Source organism: Papaver somniferum, chromosome 3 (genome assembly GCF_003573695.1).
Source record: "Papaver somniferum cultivar HN1 chromosome 3, ASM357369v1, whole genome shotgun sequence".
In the NCBI taxonomy this organism is placed as follows: Eukaryota; Viridiplantae; Streptophyta; class Magnoliopsida; order Ranunculales; family Papaveraceae; genus Papaver; species Papaver somniferum.
The window spans coordinates 156,645,690-156,653,201 of NC_039360.1; positions in this window are offsets into that span (position 1 = coordinate 156,645,690).

The window sequence follows — 7,512 nt, forward strand, 5'->3', positions numbered from 1 at the left end:
TCTATGTCTTAGAAACCAAGGAACAACAACAATATCACCCGCCAAAAAAACACCCATAGAGTCTGTACGAATACAAATGTCTCTAACTCAAACTTCAAATCCCATTCCAACCCCACAATAACACAAAAAAGCTCAGCAATATAATTAGTTTTGATACCAAAACCAACACTCATAGATCCCAAAACATTAGCACTCGCGTCTCTAACAACCACTCCAGCACTCGCTCTTCCCGGATTTCCCCTAGTCGCTCCATCACAATAAAGCATCAATTCATTAGAATTTGGAGGAACCCAAAAACACTCCTTTGGCTGCATCATCTTGACCCTCCTATGTTGAACTCTAAAGAAAGAGAGAATCCTTATCTCATCTTGATTGTTGAACATATCACCCTTCAACCTTCTCGAATACTCATGAATCTGATTAAACACCTTCGTGTGGAAAAAATGCCAACTAACTCGTTGATTTCCATAAACAAAACTATTACGAGTCAACCATAATTCCGAACGAATAACAAGAATAGACAACAACCATACATCTTTAAGCATATGACTCCTGCCCTTAGCTTGTTTATAAGTTGTTGTGAGGTTTTGGTGAGGATTGAGACCGAAAATCTCAGAAATCCAGAGCCACGCCTTCGAAGCAAAATCACATGACTATAAAATATGATCCAAAGTTTCCTCCTCTCTGTTACACAAACAACACTTTTTATCCGCCTGATATTTAAATCTACTTCTTACCTTGTCCAAAGTCACACAAGCCCCCCTAAGAAGCTTCCAATTTCTTGCAGCAAGAGAAGGATGAATTGCCGGTATCCAAAGAAGATTAGTACCCTCCAACTTAGGATACTTCAAGCGAATCAGTTCCTTGGCTGAGATAACCGTAAACTGACCCTTGAATTCGGGTTTCCAAACTTTGTAAACTTCACCGCCTAACGGTCTTGGCAAAGTCTTCATATTAACGCCAGCAACAATCAAATTTTGAACTGCAATATCCGTGAAATGCCATTCCCCATCCAACAACATATCACTAACCATTACAGTCCTATCAAGACTTTGTACTCCAATCACATCAGCAACGCTAGTATCCCCCTACCAAGCATCGAAATATAAAGAAGTTGACCTGCCATCACCAATCAACACTCTTGTATTGGACTGAACCTCCTCATACACCTAACTAAAACCAGGAAGAATATAGGATTTAATGTATCCAATCATACGACCAGACCGAGAGAAGAATTTTGCACGAAAAAAATTATCCCACACATTTTTTGAAGTACAAATCTTCCAACACAGCTTCATAAGCATTGCTTTATTCACCACTCCCATTTGAGTAATACCCAATCCACCTTCAATATAAGGAGCACAAACCTTATCATAAGCAACCACAAAGGCCCTACTAACTTGTGAATCACCATACCATAAGAAATTACGAATGGCAACCTCACATTGATGAATAAACTTCCTTGGCCATTTGTAAACAACCATATTATGAATTGAATAACTAGCTATTACTGATTTGACCAACACCACTCTCTTGAAAAGAAAGCATCCTTCCCTTCCAACCAGCAAGATACTCCTTGATCTTCTCAACCACATTAGCAACATGATGATATTGAACCGCACCTGGCATAATTTTGACACCTAGATACCTATCCGGGAAAGAGGCAATAGGCACTCCCAAAAAATCAGCAATAGTTGTTCTTCTACTCAAGGAACCACCACCATAGTAGAGCTTACTCTTTTCACGACTAACCACTTGGCCAGAAGCACGTTGATACAAACCAAGAAAATCCACCAAATTTCTCAAACTTTTCATGTTATCCTTGCAAAAAATCATAATGTCATCAGCAAAAAATAAATGAGTAGGTGCAGTACCTTTTCTAGAGACCATAGTAGTCATGCTACCCTCACGAAATAGTTTCGTGATATTTCTGCTTAAGACATCCTCAATCAACACAAAAATTAGAGGAGATAAAGGATCTCCCTGCCAAAGACCTCTATCAATACTGAAAAAACCTTCAGGGCTACCATTAACAAGAACTGAAATTTTAGCAGACTTCAAAATCTGTAAAATCCAAGTACACCAATTCTCCGAGAAACCATATCTTCTAAAAACCTCCAAGATAAAAGTCCAACTGACTGTATCAAAAGCTTGAGTGATATCAAGTTTTAACCCCACATTACCTTCCTTACGCCGAATCTGAATCTCATTCACCATCTCAGAAGCAAGGCTAATATTTTCATCGATATTCCTACCCTTCATAAAAGCCACCTGCTCTTCATAAATTAACTTATCTAAAACACTTCCCAAACGAGTAGCAAGAATCTTAGTAAAAATCTTAAAAAAGAAATTACTAAGACCAATTGGCCTGAAATTTTTAAGAGTATTTGCACCCCTTTCTTTTGGCAAAAGCATAAGAAGACTAGAATTTACTCCAAGAGGAATAAATTTATTAGTCCAACAAAACAAGATAGCACTCACCAAGTCATCTCGGATGATATCCCATCAATGACTATAGAAGAAACTAGCAAACCCATCAGGACCGGGCGCGCCGTCAGCTCCCAAATCAAACACTGCTGCATGAATTTCCTCAACAGTATGTAACTGATTCATTCTATAACTCTCCTCTATAGAAATGCATTCATGATCCACGTTAAAAAGAGAATCAACTGGAGATGAATCATCCCCATTAAACTTCGTCTCATAATAACTAACAATAAGGTCACGAATCTGATCACAATCAGTTACCGTAACCCCATTAGTATCCACCAACTCCGAAATAGTGTTACTACTTCTACGAATACAAATGGAATTATGAAAAAAACTAGTATACTAGCCTCTTCCACCAGCCATTTATTCCTGTATTTTTGCTTCAACATAATAGCTTGTTGCATACGAACATCATTAACCTCAACAACCACACTTCTCACTAAATTCAGTTTATCCACATCCGAAGGATCCTCATCAGTTAACCGCATTGCACTTTCAAGTCTAAGTTGAGCCTGTTTCAACCTAACATTCACATTACCAAAAACCTCTTGATTCCTTAATGCTATAGTGAGAATGGAGAAAGGTTAGAATGGTGATTTAGAGTTGTCGATAGTGTTTGCTGTGACTCAGAGAGGTTGAACTGAATGGGTTATGATGGTATTGGTATTATGGATTACTGGTGGTTGAAGTAATTGGAATTAAGTCAGCTTGTGATAGAGATGAAATGAGTATTTCCCTGGGAGGATGTAACTGGTGGTGTAGGGTATTGTTGTATGTTGAGTTGCGAGAGTAGAAATTATGTAGTAAAGGTGATTGTAGAATCATAGTTGGGTACTCTTTGAAAGCCTGCAGCTACTGCAATTGCAGGTAAGCAGAGTTTGAAATTGTAATTGAAACCTGAAGTTTGTTTAAAAATAAATGTATTGATGTTGAAATGCTAATATGGAAGATGAGAATGTAAGAACTATAACTGAAGTGAAACTGAAAGAGGATTAGGTCTGTCAGTCATCCCATTCAGTTTAACTGACTTTTCTGTTTGTTTTGGGTCAGACCGAGTTGAATTAGTTGGACTCAGCCTTGAATCGCCTTGACTCAGTAAATGGACTGAGTTGTTGCATGCTTAACCGATTTCTTATTTGACTTGATCTTAACCTTTGACTTACGTTGACCGTTAGTTGACCAGTGATCGTTAGTTTTGACTGGGACCGATGATCTTTCCGATCAGCTGAGATATTTTCAGGCCAGTTTCCGACCATTTTTTGTACCCTTTTTATTAGCCAACTTGGACTTAGAACTAACATCAGAAATTTAATAAGAAAGAGATAGAAGAGATCTAGAACGAAGATTGAGATAGAGCAAAGGATATCAAATGGGATTCTGAAAGACCATTTGTGTATCATCGTCATGTTGATTCAGATGGTAATTACTGGTTCAAGATGATGACAATGATAAAGATGATCATGGATATGAAAGTGTAGACTGGGAATCTTGGATTTGAGTGGTTTGCCTACAAAACAGGTGGGAACTCTGTAACCTTCTTGTAATCATTAAGTTCTTCTTAATCTGCGAGCATGATGAGACTTTACTATCTGTGTGCATGATTGCGTGTACTTTGACGTATTACTACTGTGTTAGTTTTGTTTGAAATGTATGTTATATCTGCATGTACGATGATTGCTACGATGTGTCTGTCTGTGATATGCATTGTGAGATTTCCCTGCGAGGAGTGTATGTGTTTCCCCACTGCTCTTAGCTAAGTTAAGTAGGGCGGTACATCATCCGTCGACAATAGTATCTAGTAGGGCGGTACGCCATCCGTCTATAATATTATTATAATTATTTCATTTAATAGAGCGGTACGCCATCCGTCGGCAATAATATCTAGTAGGGTTGTACGCCATCCGTCTTGATATTATATATACTACTAGCCCTTAACCCGTGTCGTAACGGCACGAGCCATGATGTTGGTTCATTTTTAATATGTTGTATAATTTGTGTCCCGAATACTTATCAACTCCTTATGATTTAATATGGGTTTGTCATAAAAATAGTAGGGATTTTCCTCTCTTTTTTTTCTTGTTTTTTTCCTTTAATATTTTACCGTCGGAGATTTGATCAAACGAAAGAAATATAATCTTAACTTCCAGAAACTTTTTTATTTAGGTTCATTGCTTATAATGAGATAATGCTCTACACCGCTCATCTCAGTGAAATCAACTAATTAATATCGTCCATAAAAGTCTCCCCATGCTCCTATTTCGCTCTAGCTGACTCATCTATCATGATCATGTTGTCGATCCTCCAAATAGGTAAAGAATAATATTTTTTTGCATCGAACGGATGATACAAACTCTCCAATGTGACATGATTTTCCTGTAATTTTTCAACATCCATTAGATGACAATGTTTAAAATGTGTACCCATTACCTTTTCGAAGGGATTGTATATATGCGAACCTCTGCCATTAAATCTTCAACAAAGTATTGTGCCCAACAGTTCGTCTTAACGAAGGCTTTGGTAAATTCAAAAGTCTTGGACATTTTGTCACTTCTATATGTTCCTACCTTCACTTGGAATACAATCTGGCGACACGTTACCTCATAAAGAACCTTGAACACATATTGTACTCCCTGATCCTATTTCAAATTAATAGGTTGTCAATAGATCCTTTACCAAAAGTTGACATCTTCTACATTGAGTATTTATAAAAAAAAATATGGTATTGTGTATCATTGCTTTCTAAGATTGTAGTTTTAAAAATTGGCCTCTTCAAGTCCCACGGCTTTCTAAGTTTATATATTCTGTTTGTTTTTAACATTTTAGTTAGCTATATTATGTTTGTTACTAACTTTAAACTTGATGTCATCTTCTACTGTGAACTTTATGTGATTTCAGAATCGAAATAGTTATACCTCTTTCATTCGTATCAAGTAATCCGTTGTATATCCCAACAATTCTTCTACAACAATTCCTTTCTTTTGTCGTTTCCGGACCATCAGTAGCCATTATTGTCAAACGCAATCTGTCCAATTTTTGTTGATGTTATGTATTTGCAATGTTCATTTTTACTAAATAAATAGATTGTGGAAAAACTAAAAAATAAATAAGAACATAAGTCTTACATCGCGTCTAAGTTACTATATCCAAAATACTCCGGACACTGCTTTTGGCCTTAAGGGTGATTTCTATGCTTGCGAAAATCCTGGACATATGGCGGTTCACTGTAGAAACCGTAAGGACCTTAAAAAGAAAAATAATGTTAATTTGGTTGAAAACAACAAAGATGAATTTTCTGGCACGGTGTTTGAAGTAAATTTGGTAACAAATGTGAGAGACTGGTGGGTAGACTCTGGTGCTACCAAACATGTCTGTGGAAACTGAGATATGTTCACCTCTCATAATAAGGTAGGGGAAGGCGAGAAACTCTATATGGGTAACTCATCTGCAGCTTCGGATAGGAAAAAGCAAAGTTGGGCTCAAGCTCACTTCTGGCAAGACTCTCACTTTGAATGAAGCTCTTCATGTTCCGAACATCTGCAAAAATCTTGTTTCTTGTGGTGTTTTAGATGATAAGGATTTTAAAATTGTAATAGAATATGGGAAATGTGTTGTAACTAAGGAAACTATATTTATTTCCTTAATTAGTTTGACAATACATGCAACACCAATCATTTGCGAAGTGAGTTATTTGCGCAAGTGTGGTCAATGTATCCCTTAACTGTAATAATAATAAAAAAACATCAGTTTTTTTCAAGGCGTCCAGTTGTAAATGGTATGAATCTAATAGATTTGAATTGTACCCCAATCTTAGATATCACCTTCTTCTCACATAACATAGCAATTGAGGAAGGACAAATCTTGACCACTCTTTACATAGGCAGAGTTTGCCAAACTATGTTTACAATTGTCTTACGTGGAAATTATTATTAATCCATATTTTAATCGGCTCCTATCGAAGCCGATCTAATTAGTCCTATAGAAATTTAATCTTAAATTTTTGACCTTATTTCTTGACCAAATTATTGAACTATTCTCAGCCATGTTCTGCTTTGTGTGATCTACCCATCTGTATCTACTATACCTTCTAACCCAGTGAATGAAACCTATACATATTGATCCGTAATTTGATATTGTTGATTTGTAATCAAGAGGTCGCATGATTTGAGAATGTAAAATATAAAAAATATTCTATAAACATCAGAAGCAAAATTTAGATTTATGATTTAGAGTTTTTTATGATGATTTTTATGAACAAACATAATTTTCAAACAAATATTTTAGAATGTAAATACATTTTCCCGGTTAATAAGGTTTTATATCGGGAATTTAGTGAAAGTACGTTGTTGTCTTTGTAGGTAGTTGTCGCGAAACAACTCGACATTATGGTCTTTTGGGAAAAAGAATGTAATAGTACTTGAGAGAGCGATAATGTTCTCTTACGCGGGTACACCAATTTTCTTTATATAATACGGATACCGTTTCGGTGATCCAACGGTCATGATCATATTGTCTTATACTTTCTGGTATCATCATCGAAATATTTGGTTTTTGTCCTTGTCAATCGTGCTAAAAACAAAAAATTACATCTTTCACAATACAATGTTGCATGTTTTGTGAAGATTTTTTTTTTACTCGGTCAATAAAACTCACTAAAAAGCAAAACTATTATTATCCACTACTATTACCAACACCCACCACCATAAAAACCATCCGCCGCCACTATTTCTTCCACCAATAGTAATGTTACCGCCTCCACTATTCACAAACACCCGTCACCGTTATAATTAATATAGTTTTTAGTAAAATTATTTATTAATAAAATTATATATTTATGTTAGATTATTAAAGGGACATTTATAATAAAAATTTAATTAATCATTATGAACAATCAATGAGACACTAATTAATAAAACATTTAAAAATGGTTAAGTTGAACAAACCCCAGCGGTAAATTTATCTTTGCCAAGGACAAATCCTGACCACTCTTTACATAGACTAAATAATTTCATATGTTCTGATCCT